Raw genomic sequence first — 20,466 nt, forward strand, 5'->3', positions numbered from 1 at the left:
ATTCAATAAAATATCTTATTGCTGGACTAAAATTTGGAGTTACCAAATAGAAACATTACACCTTAATTTTGGGCTCTATTTCATTGTTTTTTGTTTTTGTTTTTTTAAAAGATTTTATTTATTCATGAGAGACACAGAGAGAGAGGCAGAGACACAGGCAGAGGGAGAAGCAGGCTCCATGCAGGGAGCCCGAGGTGGGACTCGATCCCGGTCTCCAGGATCACGCTCTGGGCTGCAGGCGGCGCTAAGCCGCTGAGCCACCCGGGCTGCCCTATTTCATTGTTTTAATTACATATAAAACCATAACTCAAAAAAAAAAAAAAATAGCTCCACGTGGTAACACAAAATGACAACATTGACGTGACTCAAGTTCTTTATCTTTACAGTGACTCTGCTGTCACTCTTCATTTTGAATCCAGTGTTTAAATGTAGAAATATATAATGTCAACTGGGAGTGGAGACAGGAATCACAACCAAAGTTAACTTGAATAATTCTAAACTGTTATGAGCTTACTCTCCAAAGGAACCCATGGAGGTGGGGCCGCATATGTATAACTGGGAGTTCTCCAAATTACCTGCCCTATGCAAAGAATGTTTTTAAGTGATGGGTAATAAAACTGTGCTAATTTGAAGGTTATATTTATATTATTAAAGCTGAATAGTAACCACAACCATCATTTAAAACGTAGGCCAATAAAAGCTTTTATCAGAGAGGAATGACTTATCAACAATTCTTTTAGAATTTATCAATTTTTTAGAATTGCTGGTGCATTGCGACAATAAAAGTCAGATTGACCTTTAGTTGGTTTTCTTATCGATTTTATATTACAATACATACCCTCCCTGCCTGCTCATAGGCGATGTCTGAATATGTCTTCTTTTGGTAAGCCACTGGAGGGAAGTCGGGACAGAGAAAAGATAAAAGGAAATGATTTTGATTAGTCTACTCTGATGGACTGAAACCACAGAGCAAAATGAATGCTGTGTTTTCTAACTGAATCTGAAAGAAATCTGAATTTTAAGATTAATTCAAATCAGTTTATATTTGAGATAAATTAAAATTCTAAATTGAAATTGGAAAGCATCTAAACCAAGAATTTAAATTACATTTAAAATCGAACAGTCAATTTGATTTAAATTATTTTAATTTCAATTAAATTAAAATTCAGAAGCATCTGAAATGAATTGGAATTAGCCATAACATTCACCTTATATGTGAAGTGTTGAAATTTTGATTTCTAATAAGTTTTAATCAGGCTCTCCTGACTTGGTAGCATTTTGCAGAATGGTTCGACACAATAAAACAGCCCAAAACAGGATAACAAAAGTAAATATGGTTGGTAGGAATTATTATAATATGTCATATGATGACTGTCTCAAATCAGATTCACACTAGCTTCAAATATGAAATAGTGGAATTGTAGGTGAGGATCATAAAATAATATAAACTGAATATATTTCTTTTGAAATGTTAACAATCTGATCACTTATTAGAAAATATGTTTTTCTGAATATGTCTCCATCAGTGTGGCTGTCCCTGTGCTAGCTGTGAAGTGAAGATCCATCGGTCTCCTAATGTTCCTGATGCAGTTCTGTAGGCCCATACTATCCACCTCACAACTCTAAGAATTTCTTGAGAAAAGAGTTTGACAAGGAAATTGCCATTAGTAACCATAATTCATGCCTTTTTAAGAAATCACGAAGCTCCCGTCAAGCCCCATATCCTTGGTTGTATCAATCATCCAAAGCCAGGCCTTCCAGCCTCAGCCCCTCAGCTCTCGTGCCTTATGCCTCTATGTGTACAACCTAATCTGACTCCAGCCCCATACAGCTCCAATTTCTCAAATTTGCTGCTATTCTCTCTAAATTATGGTCTCTCAGAAACAAAATTCCCAAATGATCGACTTCTTCCCTGATGCCAGAGCACCTTCTTGCTCCCAAAGACTCCCAGTCCACAGGTCTACAAATATTTGGAGGATTGTCTGCCCCAATGACCAGAGAGCTTTCCTGGCGTACAGAGGACAGGGTTCACGGACGTTAAATGACCTCAGTGGTCCAAGTCCTGCAAAAGAAGATTTGCGCCACCTGATGTGCCGAAGGTCCACAGTACTGAGGGCCACTGCGGGACTGGGTGGGCAGTAAAGATGCGGTCTCCCAGCATCCCCCTCATCTGGTGGTGTCTTGTTTATTGCTGTCTTGTTTGTTTCACATCCGGGACCCCTGGGGGCTTTGTTTCATTTTGTTCTTCATTGCCACTCCTTGGCAATTACTCCTACCTTGAAAAAAACAGTTTCTAAAAGAAAAAATATGTGTATATGAAGAGAAAGAGACACTACCTAGTCTATTCCATTCAGCTCTTTATATCTATATTCCAATATATTTTTATTATGTAAATTAGCAAGATTTATTCACTTTTGCTTCATACATTCTTTTCTAGATGAATTTCAAAATCAGGTATTTCATGGATTATAGTAGTTTAAGTCATTTTCCATAGGACACAACTATTTCTAGGGGCAAACAATGACAAGCTTTTCTAATAAAAAACAGTTTATTTCTCCTTCTTGACTGATGGAATTGACTTTAATCTTTATAACATTGTTGAATTATAGCCAATATAGTAACTTCCTTGTCTTGCTCTTGATTTTATTTTATTGTTTTATTTATTTATTCTTTAAATATTTATTTATTTATTCATGAGAGACACACAGAGAGGCAGAGACACAAGCAGGGGGAGAAGCAGGTTCCTCCCTGCAGGGAGCCTGACACAGGACTCGATCCCAGGACCCTGGAATCACTCTCTGAGCTGAAGGCAGACGCTCAACCACTGAGCCACTCGGGTGTCCCTTGCTCTTGATTTTAAAAGGAATTATTCTAACTGGTGTTATTTTTTTTAAAAGATTTTATTTATTTATTCATGAGAGATACAGAGAGAGAGAGAGAGAGAGAGAGAGAGAGGCAGAGACACAGGCAGAGGGAGAAGCAGGCTCCATGGAGGGAACCCGACGTGGGACTGGATCCCGGGACTCCAGCATCACACCCTGGCCGAAAGCAGGCACTAAACCGCTGAGCCACCCAGGGATCCCCTAACTGGTGTTATTTTGATGGTGTTTTTTGTACATAGTTTTTATTTGCCCTTTATCAGTTTTAGGACACTACCTCTAACTTGTTAGAAGACTCCTATAAGAAATGAATGGTATATTTGACCAATTCAAATTGGTCACTCCTGAACCCAACCTCCCACCCCAGATGTAAAACATTAAAAATAAATTCTAATAATTCACTTTCTCTATCCACCCTCCTGCCTTTCTCAGAGGCAACCAACCACTATCCTAAATTCTGTGATTATCTTTTTTTTCCTAAACACAAACATATATGCACATGCTTGAAAAATGTCTTTTTAATAATAAAATTATTTTAAATATTATAAAAGTCTTTAGGCAGAATGTAATCTTCTGTGGCCTACTTCTTGTGCTCAAGTACAATCTAACCATGCTGTTGCAGGTTATCTGTGGTTTTTTGCTTCCCACATTGTGTATTATTTCATAGTGTAAATGTACATTTTTCCCTCTTTTCCTGCCTGTGGTAAGTTCCAGTTGTCCACTACTGTTAACAGTATGCATGGGTTTCTCTTGAGTATGTACCCACAGTGGAATTACTAGGTCTTAGGTTAGGTTCAACTTTACAAGGCGAAAGCAAATTGTCATCCAATTTACATTTCTACCAGCCATATTTAAAATATTTTTTCAACCCACATCATCTCTAGCAGTATCAGAAGTCTCTTAATATTTGTCAAACAAATGAGTCTGAAATGGTATTTGATCTGGTGATTTTTATTATTATTTGATAATTTATTATGTTTCTGCCACTAGAAAATAATTTTTATAAAGCCTGGTACTTTGGCTTTCTTATTGTTCTATCTTCAGAACCTCTGATGGGGTCTGGTACATACAGGTGCTCAAAGAATAACTGTTAAATGAATTAATATGAAATTATGTATAATTGATTATAAAACTGATTTTTGGTATCAATTTGGTATTGACATAAAAATATACATATAATTAGGGCATATAGTAAATTTCTAAAAATAAGTGCTTATAATGAAAGTAATCACAGCCCACTTTTCTACTTAATATTGACACATATTTATCTATATATTCATCAGAACTCTTGCAAAATACTTTTTTAGTTCCTGATCTATACATTTTGATTCAGTTAATACAGAATGAAATAGCGCTAAATCAATTTTAGTGAGATTTAAATACAGATTCTCTAAAGCAGAGGTTCTCCAAGTATGGTTCGAAGAACTCTAAGGGTCTCTCAGGCACTTTAGAAAGCTCAAAGGGCTTCTCTTTTCCAACTACATATCTGTGTGAGGCCAGATTGTTTTCAGACACTTTATTTAAAGTAACATATTGCAACAGATTGAATGTCAAAGGAGATAGAAGAATTTGTGTTCTATAAACCAGATATTAAAAAGATATGCAAAAAAGTATAAAGAAATGCCACTCTTCTCACTAATACTTATTCTGGAAAATATATTTTCTACAAAAACATATTTTGTTAATCTTTAATGAGTTTATTATTTTACAATAAACTGTTTTTTTTAAAAAAGTGAATGTTAGGCCAGTTGGGTGGCTCAGTCAGTTGAGCACCTCTCGATTTCAGCTCAGGTCATGCTTTCGAGCCTTGCATCAGGCTGCACACTCCGCGTGGGGTCTGCTTAAGATTCTCTCTGCCTCTGCCTCTCCCCCCTGTTTGCTTGTGCATACTCTCTCTTTCTAAAATAAATAAAATCTTAAAAAAGAGTACTTAATTTGACCAGTTCAGCAATATCTAAGATGATATGTTTTCTCTCTGTTAGTCTATTACATGTGGTAAATTACATTAAGAGTTTTTTTATTGTTGAGTGTTCATTCAATGAGATATGATTTTTTAAAAAGATTTCATTTATTTATTCATGAGAGACACAGAGAGAGGCAGAGACACAGGCAGAGGGAGAAGCAGGCTCCATGCAGGGAGCCTGATGTGGGACTCAATCCCAGGACCCCGGGGTCATGACCTGAGCTGAAGGCCGATGCTCAACCACTGAGCCACCTGGGGCCCCAATGAGATATGATCTTAATATGAATCTAGGATAAAGTCTAACTTGCCATTGTTTTATTTTTGTCATAGCCTGATGGATTTGACCTACTGGAACCTTATTTAGGTTGTGTGCAGCTTAGTATCTGTTGATGATCCCTCTTCACTGGGGCAGCAGGGTGGATGAAAGGTGAAGGGAAGGGCTGAAGGAACATGAAGAACCTACCCATCTTCCTTATCATCTACCTCCCATGCTACCGTCATCAAGGAGAGGAGAGCTCCCGCCTCCCTGAGGCCTGCCAGGTGTTTTCTCTGACTCAGAATTCCTTTTCCTCACTTGTTGCCCTGAAGGATGGAGATGGGGGTCAAGTGTGCCAAGCAGGACTCCCGGAGGCGAGGGGGGAACTTGCTCTAACTAGAGGCCCTCCCCGTTCTCACAGCGCTGAGCATGCACCATAGCCACAGGCTTGAGCATTCTGTGCATGAGGGGGCACCAGCCCTCAGGTACAAGCGAGGTGCCCATGTGCTCTGATTGAAGGATAGCTTTTCTCTCCTCCCCGCCTAGACACTTGGGGAAAGAATTTGTGTCCTAGAAACTAGTCAATGATTTATAAGACCTTTACCAAGGAAAGAAAATAATCGAATTGCTAGGAGGTGCTGGATGCAGTGTTATTGTGACAGTGGCTGCAGCGTATGGGGTTACTTAAGGGACAGAAACAATTCTCTTGGGGGACGTCCGTTGTTTTTTATGCGAGGCCAGTCCTCCTTGGAGATAGCCAGCAGGAAGAAAATACTAGCCACAGAATATTTAAATTGTTCTGTGTAATAACTCAGCTGGGACTTTAAGGCCAGTAGACTGAGAGACCAAGGATCTGCTGGGCACCAGTCTAGAGAGGGAGGCTCTCTTGACAAGAGGGTATTCTGAGCAAGAGGTTGACAAACTTAGGAGCCGCAGGGCAGGTGCAGGCGTCAGGGAGAATGACAGAGATGACAGTGGATGCGTTTCTTGTTCGGATGGCAAAATCACTTTTGAACATGTAGTTTAAATGGGAGTTCCAAGCTGTTTTCAGGGCTGGGCTCTAACCAGTGTCTTACTACCCAACAAAAAGGCTATGAATGTGCTGAGAGAAATCTTCAGAGACAGGCATTCAAAGAACATAATTTTAAAGAACATTTGCTATTTTTCAAAATCCTCAAGTATAGATTATTTCTGGAGATATACACAAGAAAGAGATAATGGGAGTTGCTTCTGGGAAATAGGATTGTAGTTGTCTGGGAAATGGAGTGGAAGAGTAATTCTTTATACGATGTCCTTGCTCATCTTTCAATTATATCCATATGCTCTGTCTTTTCAAAACTAAAATAATTTAAAATAAAGATCCAAATAGTCATGTAGGGAAGTTGGTGCTTTGTGGGACTTTATGTACTCTTCTACTCCCCCCCCCCCATTTTAAAATGCCAGAGAGAGCATCCTGAATTTGTCAGTGTTTTGAACACTGAATTATGTTTAACTCCCCAGCAAAAGAGGTCGTTGCACACAAAAGCTCTGTATTGATGGTGCTTAAGGGAACGCAGGAGAAGGGGTAGTGGCCAGGCATAGGGCAGACTGTTATAGAAATAGGATAAGAGCCTCACAAAACCAGGGACGGGAATGAATAATTGAAGGAAAAGAAGAATTTGAAGTAATAGCCAGGGAAACAAAGAGTCTCTCAGGAAAACACAAAATCTAAGGAAGTGTTTCTTTTTTAAGGTTTTATTTATTTATTCATGAGAGATACACAGAGAGAGAGGCAGAGACCCAGGCAGAGGGAGCCCCATCCTGGACTCGATCCTGGGACCCGGGGGTCATGCCCTAAGCCCAAGGCAGACGCTCGACCACGGAGCCCCCCGGGTGCCCACGAAATCTCAGGAAGCTTGATGGATTCCTTCGTGCCTCGGATTCAAAGCTTGGGTCCACTTACTGTGTCATCAGCACAGACCCCACAGGCTGAAGGACTTGGGGACAGATTTGCCCGATTTTCAGTCACGTTAAAGTCCTGCTGTGTCGCCCCGCCCCGGGCCAGCAGACCTCACAGCGGGTCGCTGTGCTGCGTTCCCGGGGACAGGCCTTCGGTGTAGGCGTCATAGTCGGACGCTCCCGCCGCGCGTCTACACCGGCCCTGCCGCGGTGTAGACGGCAGCTCCGCGCCTGGTTCCGCCGCCTGGTTCCGCCGCGTCGGTGCTGCGGGCTCAGGCCGAGCGCCCCGTGTCCTCCCCGGTCGGGGCTTTGTGTCTGGGCTTGCGGTGCGGAGGTGGCCTGGGCCCGGCGGCCGCGCCCCGCAGCATCTCCAGGCAGCCGCGCCCCGCATCCCCCCAGCGGCCCCGCCCCGCATCCCCCCAGCGGCCCCGCCCCGCACCCCCCGGCGGCCGCGCCCCGCAGCATCTCCAGGCGGCCGCGCCCCGCACCCCCCGGCGGCCGCCGCCCCGCAGCCGTCCAGGCGGACTCCCCCGCGCCCCGCCCACCCCCCGGCGGCCGCGCCCCGCAGCAGCTCCAGGCGGCGCGCCCCGCACCCCCCTTGGCCCCGCCCCGCACCCCCCGGCGGCCGCGCCCCGCAGCAGCTCCAGGAGGCCGCGCCCCGCACCCCCCCGCGGCCCCGCCGCGCACCCCCCCGGCGGCCGCGCCCCGCAGCAGCTCCAGGCGGCCCCGCCCCGCACCCCCCGCGGCCCCGCCCCGCACCCCCGCAGCGCAAGGCCGCCGGCCTCTCCTCCCCCGCCCTCCGGCTGGTCGCTGGCGCCGAGTGATGCGTGCGGAGCGGGACAGCAGCACCGGGCCTAGAGCAGGACCAGGCGTTCCCTGCGGGTATTCCGTTGCCCATTTTCTTGTTTTTAAGCTATTTCCTTATTTATCTACGTATTTATTGAGAGGGAGAGGCGGACCCGAGGGCGGGGGGAGCCCGAGTGCGGCCGGAGGAGAGACTCCAAGCAGGCTCCCCGACCGCGCGGACCCCGAGGGTCGGACACTCACCCGCTGGGCCACCCAGGCGCCCCCCTTTCCCCCTCATCTAAGGGAACAATTTTAAGGCAGATCATGAATTTACCAGATCATTTGTTTTCAGAAGCAAAACACCGCTCGCCGGCCTCGTTACGTTTGAAATCTGTTAAAATGACCACGGCCGGCTGGGTCCAAGGTCACATACAACCCAAGTACTGTCATCCAGACTCCTGCTACTCCCTAAGCCAGCACCAGGAACTTGCTAGAAATGCAGAACCTTAGACCCCAGAACTACTGAGTCAGAATCGTTGCTTTAAAAGCAAAACAAACCCCAGGTGAGTCACACACACGTTGACGTCTGAGAAGCACTGCTCTACAGGTTTCATTGGCCACATGATGCAAAAGTGAATTCTTTTATCTTTTACCATTTACCTTGCGATTGAAGTGGTTCGACTCATTTCTCTTTAAGTACAGGAGATGTGTCTTGCTTGGGGCTTCAACTAGTGAGCCACGTAGCCTCATGACCTGCTCCGCTCCTCCAGAAACTGGACTCTGCATCCAGCGGGTGGAGGTTCATTGCCTTCTGCACGGACTACATCTGTGTTATTTCTTAGTTTTTATTTTTTGGACCTTTACAAAGCTACTGAGTTATTTGTGAATTCAAGAAGTTTTAAAAACAGGGGTGCCTGGGTGACTCAGTTAAGTCAGGTCATGATCTCTGGGTCCTGGGATCCTGTCCTGAGTCCCCTCCCGGCTAGGCGGGGAGTCTGCTTCTCCCTCTCCCTCTGCCCCTGCCCACTGCTCATGCTCGCACTGTCTCTCTCTCTCTCTCTCTCTCTCTCTCAAATAATTGTTTGTTTGTTTTAAAAACATTTGCTTTACTCTTTATCTGGGAACAAGTGTAACCCAGAATAATCCTGATAAATACTTACTATGAAGATCTTGGAATATCAAAGACAATATGAGAAATGTGAAATTCCTGATGTGGACATAAGAGTACCTTTTTTTTTTTTTTTTTTGCTCCCCCATAATTCTGTGTGTTTTATGTTGAAAAGTCATCTGGATTGCTGGGGAAAATATCCAACCAATTAATCCAAGGATTATCCAGCCAATAATCCTTGACTGTGGCCAAGGGGATACAAAATTCACTGTCTGGAACTTTACAATTTTGTGTGAGACTGATAGACAATAAAGCAGCTCAACACCCTGACTCTACCCTCCTCTCCTCAGGCTTGAGGCCCATAGTCTAGGCTTGGGAAGTCTTTGGGGGTTTTTTGCCCTGCACTTGTGTGAGATCCTCTTATTTCTCCAGCAACCTGATGCTAAGTGGTGGTGTCCACACTTTTCTGTCCCCGCTTCCAGACCCTACAAAGCTATATACTTCTTAGTCCTTGAGGAACACTCAGAGGTCACTCTAATTTCTTCCCCAAATTTCTTCACAGTCTCAGAGCTTGCTGGCTCTCTGAAAGATGTGGAAGTGAATGGTCCAGAGGGACAGACTCAAGCCTGAGAAGCATCAAAAAACGATTCCCTGAGGTAAGAATCCCCAAGCTGTCTTTTGGGAGTAGAAAGTGGGGGCCGAGGGAGGAAACGGCATTACTGCCTGAGGGGTTTCCAGTAGTGAAAGCAGAGCTCACAGCAATCTCTCCATTATCTTTCTTCATTAAATTCTTAATAAATCACCCAGCAACAATAATTTAGTATTTCATTGTTACAGGCAACATGACTGTATTTTAGATCTTTTTGCTTTTTTTTTTTTTTTACTTAGGAAAAAATAATTCTCAGGCACTACACAGTAATTGTCCATTTCACACTATGATGCCTTGGGTCATAGAGAAGAGAATTTAAATATCTTTCATAGTGTATCATAAAAAAAGTATTATAAAAGTCCATTAAAATATTTCTTCATTCTTTTGTACCGACAGATAAACCAACATTATTTCCATTGTGCTTAGCACTTTTTCCAGTAAAAATGTGCGACACTAAATGATGGTGTTGGATGAGATGGTTTCTCAAATGCTTTGCAAGTGTGTAAAAAGGTGAAAATTGTACACATTTTCACTAATAACATTTCACAACATAAAGTCTTAAGGGTGACAAAATTACCTGTCTCCTTTTTTCTGGAAGTAATATGAAAATGAAAGAAAGCCAAATACCATTCTTTCTACCATTTTGGATTTTTTGTTCTTAACATACATTAAAGTCCACACTACTCAAAAATTCCAATCCATGCCACACTAATCTTCAGCCTGTCACACGTGATCCAGACAGTTCAACGACACTTAGAAGCACGTTGCAGCTTCTTCAAGCGTTTGCTCACACATGTGTTCCATCTGGGTGATCCTCCCCACATCCACCTCACCACAATTGTAAATTAGAACAACATTTCTATGTCCTATTCAAATGTTTGCTTTCTCCTCTGCTGTAGTCAGGAATCATAAGCTTTCTGAGTGAGAAAAGGCAGCAGAGGTAAAATCCACAAAAGAGATCTAAGTTCCATAAAATACCTCGAGAGGGTTGGTGATCCAGAGAACAAAGAGCTTCCCTGGCTGTGAGGAGACCAGATCAGTATCAAATCTGCTGTCTGTGCTAGAAACAACTCCCCCAACAGGTGCTCACCCTGCTATTTGCTTTCCCCATGTGATGAGTGCAGATTAAATCAAGAAGTCAATGGAGTGAGAGAGAGAAAGAGATGTTTTACCTTCTCAGGATGAACAACTTGTCAGCATGACTGTGAGTTTTAAGTGAAGTGCAAAATTATTTTTAAATACTTGTCAGAAAAAGCTATCTGCTATAAATATAACATGTGATCACAATTTGTCAAGGCCAAGTGTGTTGGGTCCTTGGAGAGAGGGTGCATATTTCCTTTACACTGACAATAATAACAATCAAAGGCAGCTTGTAAGACTTGTAAATCAAGTGAATGCTTCTGAGCAGGTGTGCTGGGAGAGGCGATGTTGAGAAAATGCTTGGAAGCCACTGTTGAGAGATGAAGACCTTTTAAAAAGATTCCAACAAGTGACTCTTATCAATGTGGACATTATGAGGGTCTATGTTTACTACAGGTGAGAGATCATTGAGCCATATGAATCTTTTTTAAATGGAAAAGAGAATTTTGAAGAATCAGAACCTGTATGAATCTTTTCCCTCTCCCCCTCCTCCCTCGGGCTCTGGCTGTGTGACATGTGGGGTTTTACAGATGATACCTCATTCCCTGCGATCCTGTTTGTCCACTACTGGAAAAGCCAAAATACATTTCATTCCACCTAGACACGTGCTGGGAACAAGCCTGCCTACAAAAGCCCACGGGAACTGGCTCGGATGGGCTTTCTCTAATAGTGAGTTTTCTTAGAGCCCTAGCTGCCAATTGTATTATCTTCTCTCTTTCCCAGGACTTTTCCCAGGAAATGTCCTTAAAATTCTTAGAATCTTGTTTTTTGTTGTCGTTATTTTTTTTTAAATGGATTCTTTCCTATCATCAGGTCCTGCCTTTGTTTTGAAACCTCCAGCAGCACCTACTAACTATGAAATAGAGGCCTTTGCCTCCTGGCCCCTGCTGACTTTTTCCATCTCAACTCTAGTTTTTACATACGTGCATGTTGCATTCTAGCCACACTAAACTATTAAAAAGTTTTTAAAGAATATAAATCTTCCATTTTTTATTCTTTCACTTCTGTAGATTTTTTTCTTCAGATGTTCCTAGTACACTTACAATAATCATCAAGTTATTATTCAGATATCATGTCTTCAATTTCCAAGACAGAATCAACATTAGCGGCACATCCTAAATAATGTTCTGTGGACACGTGCATGTATTGCAAGCGTGATTACTGGTCTACCCCCAGAACTGGCTGTAGCATCCAGGGACAAGAACCCTATCTCATTTATTTTACAAAGCACTTTCTGAGGTGCATGGCACATATCAAATGCTTTCTAAAAAAATATTTATAAATAGCCATTTCTCAAATTCTGCTAGTTTGTTAAGATAAACACACATATTTACACTTTTGAATCCATTATTAAAATGGTTATTAATGATGGATGTGGCATTATTCAGATTACTAATGCTGGGTTAGAAAGCTAGAAAGAGAAAGCTACCTCTCACCTGGAAGAGCAACTGTCTGAAGCCCAGGAACCTTAAATAGTGCTTTTAGGTTCAGAAACCTCCAGATGCTTCTAGACTTTATTCTTGCAAATTTCAAGGCAATCTCCCCCGGTTTAGACATAGAAAGAGGAGTGATATGGAATATATTTCACAGTAAACAGGCAGAAAAAGGAAAAAAGAAGCTTTTTGTGACAATCACTTGAACCTCAAACCACCTTCCCCACATCTGTTCCATCTCAGAGAGACACAGAGCAGGGATTCTGAAATTACACAGCATGCAGAAAAAGGGACTCCCTCACCGGGGCTCTCTAACCTCGGGGTGAGGCCTACAGCATTTAGCTCCTGCCTCAGGTGGCCACTAGGCTTAAGGAAGAAAGTAGATGGTGGTCCCCTGAGGTTAAAGGTCATCCTGACTCATTGCACTACTCTCGCTGGCCTCTGGAGGCACAACCCGGAGAGGTGGATGCAGCAGGTGGAGCGTGGTGGGGCCCCAGGGAATGGTGGTGGCAGCAGCAGCACAGCTACAAGAAATTATATAGTTTCACAAGTTTTCCTAGCAAATCAGACCTCTTTATTTTGGTTTGGAAAAGGCTGTAATGAGGACAAACGGAAGTAAGATGGGATGTTTTAATATTTTAACCCTCAATTTCCAAATGCCCAAATCTGTATTAAAAAAAAAAAAGAAATAAGAAATCTGTATAAAAAAAAGAAAATATAAAAAAAAGAAATCTAGGAGAGGTTAAACATCTGTTTAGTTAATGATTGACCAGATTCTGTCTTTATTTTTTTTATTATTATTATTTTTTTTATTTTTTCAGATTCTGTTTTTAAAAAGACTGTTGTAGGGCAGCTCGGGTGGCTCAGCGGTTTAACGCCGCCTTCAGCCCAGGGCGTGATCCTGGAGACCTGGGATCGAGTCCCGCGTCAGGCTCCCTGCATGGAGCCTGTTTTCCCTCTGCCTGTGTCTCTGCCTCTCTCTCTCTGTGTCTCTCATGAATAAATAAATAAATGAAAATCTTAAAAAAAAAAGACTGTTGTAATAGTTTATAGATAGATTCTAAAATTAGATTAAATTAGATTATAAATAAATGGTCCAAATTAGTCTTGAGAAGAGCCAGCTTCTTTCCTTGGAAAAAATAAATTCTGTGTACAAAGTTAAAATTCCTTAAAACCATCAGAGCGTGGGGAGAGCACTTGGGAGTGGATGGGCAGAAATCATTATTTAAAGATAATTTTCTTCACTGGTGCCCCCAAACCAGTTAAACTTAACTTCCCACATGTTGAGTGTAGCAGCCCTGAAAATTTATTTTACAAAGCACTTTCCGAGGTGCATGGCACATATCAAATGCTCTCTAAAAATATATTTATAAATAGCCATTTCTCAAATTCTGCTTGTTTGTTAAGATAAACACACATATCTACATTTTTGAATCCATTATTAAAATGGTTATTAATGATGGATTTGGCATTATCCAGATTACTAATGCTGGGTTAGAAAGCTAGAAAGAGAAAGCTACCTCTCCTGTCTGAATTTTCTACCACTTTGTTTTCCTATCATCTCACTTCCAATGGGCTGGTCTCAGCCAGTGACAAAAAGATACCCATTCCTGTAGGATACAGAATTTCTTTGATGGGTAATTTTGGCTCAAAGCACCTCCATCAATCTGGGTGATACATTCTTGGGAATATTTGGAATCTGAGACTCTGTATATCCAACCCTGCTTCCTTGCACTTTTCTTCACAGGGGTCAGAGTTCTCCTCAGCTTTTCTGACTTCCCTTTTATTTTATAGGCATTTTCCCAATCAGTCTCTTATAGATCTAATTCATCTAATTCTTTTGGCTTCCTCTTCTCAGAGGACGCAAATTGAAGCATCAAGGGACTTTATTCCCACCTGAGATGCTCTGTATTAACAACATTTCTTCCACTAAAGAAAAATATATAAATTCTTTAGTTCTTAGGCTTAAAATTAAACATACATATAGAGTTCTTTTTTTTTTTTTTTTTTTAACACAATCAAGATTCAATCCCTGTATGGTGGATTCCATGGTGGTTCTCCCAAAAAGTCCATATCTTAACCCTGGAACCTGTGATAGTATTGGAAAAAGTTTTTTCACATGTAATTACATTAAGGTTCTTGAGATGAGATCATACTTGATTATCTGGATGGATCCTAAATTCAATTCCTTTTAAGAGTTAGAAGACACAGGCAGGCACAGAAGTGAGAGACATGGGAAGATGGAGACAGAGAATGGAGTTATGTAGACAGAGGTCAAGGAACATGGGATCCACCAGAACCTGGGAGACTCAAGGAAGGAGTCTTTCCTACAGCCTCGGGAGCGAGCTCAGGCCTGCTGACACCTTGATTTAGAGTTCTGGCCTGGAAAACTGTGACAGAATAAATTTCTGTTATTTTAACCCACCAAGTTCAAGTTTGTGGTGATTTTTTTACATTACCCTAGCAACTGAGACACCCTGCCAAGTTAGAAGAGTAAGATGATCAGCTTTTTATCTCCCCTGAGTACTGACCAGATAGGTGGGAGTAAAGGGAAACAGAGCATAGACCTCATAGCAAAACCCAGTAAGAATATTAGAAAGAAAGGAAAATTACAAATATTACTCACGAACATGCTGAAAAATCTTCAACAGAAGATGAACAATGTGATTCCAGAAAATACCAAATGACAAAAAGTCATCAGAAACTGGGTTTGCTTCAAGAATTCAAGTTTATTGTGGTCATCATTTTGCAATATATACAAATAATGAATCATTATGTTGTGCACCTAAAACTAAAATAATGTTATATGGCAATTATTTTAATACAAAAGAAAAATATTTGGTTCAACATTTAAAAATGAATAATGATGATTTATCATACTAACAAATTAAAGAAGAGATGCCATATAATCAACTCAATAGATATAGAACATCTGATGCAAATAAAGGGAGAAATAGGTCATGTTCATGGATATAAAGAGTCAGTATTATTAACATATCAATTCTTCCCAGTTTGCCTTTAGGTTCAACAAAGTATTAATATCTTAGGAGTTTATATGGAAGATTTGATTATCTAATCCTAAAATTTATATGGAAATGCCAAGGACTTAGCAAAAATAATTTTGAAATGATCATTACATTCATACTGCCTGATTTTACTTATTCTTTCTGATTTTAATCTTCACTGTACAGATAGTTACCAAAATGTTATGTAAATGTCATAAGGATAATGAGATCTGTGAAACAGAAAATTGGCAGACCATAACTAGACCCAAATATATGTTTTTGGTGGTTGTTCAACAAAAGCACCAAGGTAAGTTAATGAGCAAGAAATCATCTTTTCAACAATGGTGTTGGAACAATTTGATATTTGTATAGATCAAAATGAAAATGAAGTCTTATCTCACACATGCAAAAATTAATTCAAGACAGATCACAGACCTAAATGTAAAAATTAACATCATAAAACTTCTGGAATAAAATAGAGGGGAATATCTTAGTAAAGAGAGAGGAGACAAAGATTTCTTTTACAGGACCCAAAAGGCAAAGAATAGGGGGAGGAGCAAGATGGCGGAGGAGTAGGGTCTCCAAATCACCTGTCTCCACCAAACTACCTAGAAAACCTTCAAATTATCCTGAAAATCTATGAATTCGGCCTGAGATTTAAAGAGAGACCAGCTGGAATGCTACAGTGAGAAGAGTTCGCGCTTCTATCCAGGTAGGAAGACGGGGAAAAAGAAATAAAGGAACAAAGGCCTCCGAGGGGGAGGGGCCCGCGAGGAGCCGGGCTGAGGCCGGGGCGAGTGTCCCCAGGACAGGAGAGCCCCGTCCCGGAGGAGCAGGAGCTGCACCGACCTTCCCGGGGGAAAGGGGCTCGTGGGGAGCTGGAGCAGGACCAGGAGGGCGGGGATGCCCTCGGCCTCCCGGGGACACTAACAGACACCTGCGCCCCGGGAGAGTGCGCCGAGCTCCCTAAGGGCTGCAGCGCGCACGGCGGGACCCGGCGGGACCCGGAGCAGCTGAAGGGGCTCGGGCGGCGGCTCCGCGGAGGGGGCTGCGCGGCCCCGGGAGCAGCTCGGAGGGGCTCGGGCAGAAGAAGAGGCTCCGTGCGGAGGGGGCTGCGCGGTTCCAGGAGCAGCTCGGAGGGGCTCGGGCGGCGGCTCCGCGGAGGGGGTTGCGCGGCCCGGGAGCGCGAATCCACCAGCGCAGGCGCCGGGACACAGGGCGCCGGGACACAGCCCAGGATCCGGCCTCCCCCGGGACAGGCAGAGGCCGGGAGGGCCCAGGACAGCGAGGACGCTCCTGCCCGGAGCTGAGCAGATCAGCGGCCCCGCCCCGGAGCCTCCAGGCCCTGCAGACGGAGAGCTCCGGAGTTCCTGCCGGAGCTGAATCCAGGTTTCCAGAGCTGCCCCGCCACTGGGGCTGTTCCTCCTGCGGCCTCACGGGGTAAACAACCCCCACCGACCCCTGCACCAGGCAGGGGCACAGCAGCTCCCCCAACTGCTAACACCTGAAAATCAGCACAACAGGCCCCTCCCCCAGAACACCAGCTAGACTGACAACTTCCAGGAGAAGCCAAGGGACTTAAAGAACACAGAATCAGAAGATACTCCCCGGTGGTTCTTTTTTTGTTTGTTTGTTTTTGTTTTTGTTTTTGTTTTGTTTTGCTTTTTGATCTGTTTCCTTCCCCCACCCCCTTTTTTTCTCCTTTCTTTTTCTTTCTCTTTTTCTTCTTCTTTTTTTTTTTTTTTTCTTTTTTTCGTTTTTTTTTCTTTTTCTTCCCTTTTTTTTCTCTTTCTCTTTTCTTTCCTTCTTTCTCTCCTCTCTTTTTCTCTTTTTCCCAATACAACTTGCTTTTGGCCACTCTGCACTGAGCAAAATGACTAGAAGGAAAACCTCACCTCAAAAGAAAGAATCAGAAACAGTCCTCTCTCCCACAGAGTTACAAAATCTGGATTACAATTCAATGTCAGAAAGCCAATTCAGAAGCACTATTATACAGCTACTGGTGGCTCTAGAAAAAAGTATAAAGGACTCAAGAGACTTCATGACTGCAGAATTTAGAGCTAATCAGGCAGAAATTAAAAACCAATTGAATGAGATGCAATCCAAACTAGAAGTCCTAACGACGAGGGTTAACGAGGTGGAAGAACGAGTGAGTGACCTAGAAGACAAGTTGACAGCAAAGAGGGAAACTGAGGAAAAAAGAGACAAACAATTAAAAGACCATGAAGATAGATTAAGGGAAATAAACGACAGCCTGAGGAAGAAAAACCTACGTTTAATTGGGGTTCCCGAGGGCGCCGAAAGGGACAGAGGGCCAGAATATGTATTTGAACAAATTCTAGCTGAAAACTTTCCTAATCTGGGAAGGGAAACAGGCATTCAGATCCAGGAAATAGAGAGATCCCCCCCTAAAATCAATAAAAACCGTTCAACACCTCGACATTTAATTGTGAAGCTTGCAAATTCCAAAGATAAGGAGAAGATCCTTAAAGCAGCAAGAGACAAGAAATCCCTGACTTTTATGGGGAGGAGTATTAGGGTAACAGCAGACCTCTCCACAGAGACCTGGCAGGCCAGAAAGGGCTGGCAGGATATATTCAGGGTCCTAAATGAAAAGAACATGCAACCAAGAATACTTTATCCAGCAAGGCTCTCATTCAAAATGGAAGGAGAGATAAAGAGCTTCCAAGACAGGCAGCAACTAAAAGAATATGTGACCTCCAAACCAGCTCTGCAAGAAATTTTAAGGGGGCCTCTTAAAATTCCCCTTTAAGAAGAAGTTCAGTGGAACAGTCCACAAAAACAAAGACTGAATAGATATCATGATGACACTAAACTCATATCTCTCAATAGTAACTCTGAATGTGAACGGGCTTAATGACCCCATCAAAAGGCGCAGGGTTTCAGACTGGATAAAAAAGCAGGACCCATCTATTTGCTGTCTACAAGAGACTCATTTTAGACAGAAGGACACCTACAGCCTGAAAATAAAAGGTTGGAGAACCATTTACCATTCGAATGGTCCTCAAAAGAAAGCAGGGGTAGCCATCCTTATATCAGATAAACTAAAATTTACCCCAAAGACTGTAGTGAGAGATGAAGAGGGACACTATATCATACTTAAAGGATCTATTCAACAAGAGGACTTAACAATCCTCAATATATATGCTCCAAATGTGGGAGCTGCCAAATATATAAATCAATTATTAACCAAAGTGAAGAAATACTTAGATAATAATACACTTATACTTGGTGACTTCAATCTAGCTCTTTCTATACTCGATAGGTCTTCTAAGCAAAACATCTCCAAAGAAACGAGAGCTTTAAATGATACACTGGACCAGATGGATTTCACAGATATCTACAGAACTTTACATCCAAACTCAACTGAATACACATTCTTCTCAAGCGCACATGGAACTTTCTCCAGAATAGACCACATATTGGGTCACAAATCGGGTCTGAACCGATACCAAAAGATTGGGATTGTCCCCTGCATATTCTCGGACCATAATGCCTTGAAATTAGAACTAAATCACAACAAGAAGTTTGGAAGGACCTCAAACACGTGGAGGTTAAGGACCATCCTGCTAAAAGATAAAAGGGTCAACCAGGAAATTAAGGAAGAATTAAAAAGATTCATGGAAACTAATGAGAATGAAGATACAACCGTTCAAAATCTTTGGGATGCAGCAAAAGCAGTCCTAAGGGGGAAATACATCGCAATACAAGCATCCATTCAAAAACTGGAAAGAACTCAAATACAAAAGCTAACCTTACACATAAAGGAGCTAGAGAAAAAACAGCAAATAGATCCTACACCCAAGAGAAGAAGGGAGCTAATAAAGATTCGAGCAGAACTCAACGAAATCGAGACCAGAAGAACTGTGGAACAGATCAACAGAACCAGGAGTTGGTTCTTTGAAAGAATTAATAAGATAGATAAACCATTAGCCAGCCTTATTAAAAAGAAGAGAGAGAAGACTCAAATTAATAAAATCATGAATGAGAAAGGAGAGATCACTACCAACACCAAGGAAATACAAACGATTTTAAAAACCTATTATGAACAGCTATACGCCAATAAATTAGGCAATCTAGAAGAAATGGACGCATTCCTGGAAAGCCACAAACTACCAAAACTGGAACAGGAAGAAATAGAAAACCTGAACAGGCCAATAACCAGGGAGGAAATTGAAGCAGTCATCAAAAACCTCCCAAGACACAAGAGTCCAGGGCCAGATGGCTTCCCAGGAGAATTTTATCAAACGTTTAAAGAAGAAATCATACCTATTCTCCTAAAGCTGTTTGGAAAGATAGAAAGAGATGGAGTACTTCCAAATTCGTTCTATGAAGCCAGCATCACCTTAATTCCAAAGCCAGACAAAGACCCCGCCAAAAAGGAGAATTACAGACCAATATCCCTGATGAACATGGATGCAAAAATTCTCAACAAGATACTGGCCAATAGGATCCAACAGTACATTAAGAAAATTATTCACCATGACCAAGTAGGATTTATCCCTGGGACACAAGGCTGGTTCAACACCCGTAAAACAATCAATGTGATTCATCATATCAGCAAGAGAAAAACCAAGAACCATATGATCCTCTCATTGGATGCAGAGAAAGCATTTGACAAAATACAGCATCCATTCCTGATCAAAACTCTTCAGAGTGTAGGGATAGAGGGAACATTCCTCGACATCTTAAAAGCCATCTATGAAAAGCCCACAGCAAATATCATTCTCAATGGGGAAGCACTGGGAGCCTTTCCCCTAAGATCAGGAACAAGACAGGGATGTCCACTCTCACCACTGCTATTCAACATAGTACTGGAAGTCCTAGCCTCAGCAATCAGACAACAAAAAGACATTAAAGGCATTCAAATTGGCAAAGAAGAAGTCAAACTCTCCCTCTTCGCCGATGACATGATACTCTACATAGAAAACCCAAAAGTCTCCACCCCAAGATTGCTAGAACTCATACAGCAATTCGGTAGCGTGGCAGGATACAAAATCAATGCCCAGAAGTCAGTGGCATTTCTATACACTAACAATGAGACTGAAGAAAGAGAAATTAAGGAGTCAATCCCATTTACAATTGCACCCAAAAGCATAAGATACCTAGGAATAAACCTCACCAAAGATGTAAAGGATCTATACCCTCAAAACTATAGAACACTTCTGAAAGAAATTGAGGAAGACACAAAGAGATGGAAAAATATTCCATGCTCATGGATTGGCAGAATTAATATTGTGAAAATGTCAATGTTACCCAGGGCAATATACACATTTAATGCAATCCCT

The 20,466-nt window shown here is 42.2% G+C and overlaps 1 long non-coding RNA gene across 11 annotated transcripts in view; it reads left to right on the forward strand.

The window, feature by feature from the left end:
• Nucleotides 1-7,787: 7,787 nt before the first annotated feature.
• LOC102156017 overlaps nucleotides 7,788-20,466 on the forward strand; it is a 38,987-nt gene continuing 26,308 nt past the window's right edge. For all 11 annotated transcript variants that reach the window (XR_005373240.1, XR_005373244.1, XR_005373245.1 and 8 more), the window contains exons 1-3: nucleotides 7,788-7,918; nucleotides 8,175-8,385; nucleotides 9,493-9,586. This is a non-coding gene — a long non-coding RNA (uncharacterized LOC102156017). The remainder of the gene's footprint in view (nucleotides 7,919-8,174; nucleotides 8,386-9,492; nucleotides 9,587-20,466) is intronic.

The sequence above is a fragment of the Canis lupus genome, chromosome 18 (assembly GCF_011100685.1).
Source record: "Canis lupus familiaris isolate Mischka breed German Shepherd chromosome 18, alternate assembly UU_Cfam_GSD_1.0, whole genome shotgun sequence".
In the NCBI taxonomy this organism is placed as follows: domain Eukaryota; kingdom Metazoa; phylum Chordata; class Mammalia; order Carnivora; family Canidae; genus Canis; species Canis lupus.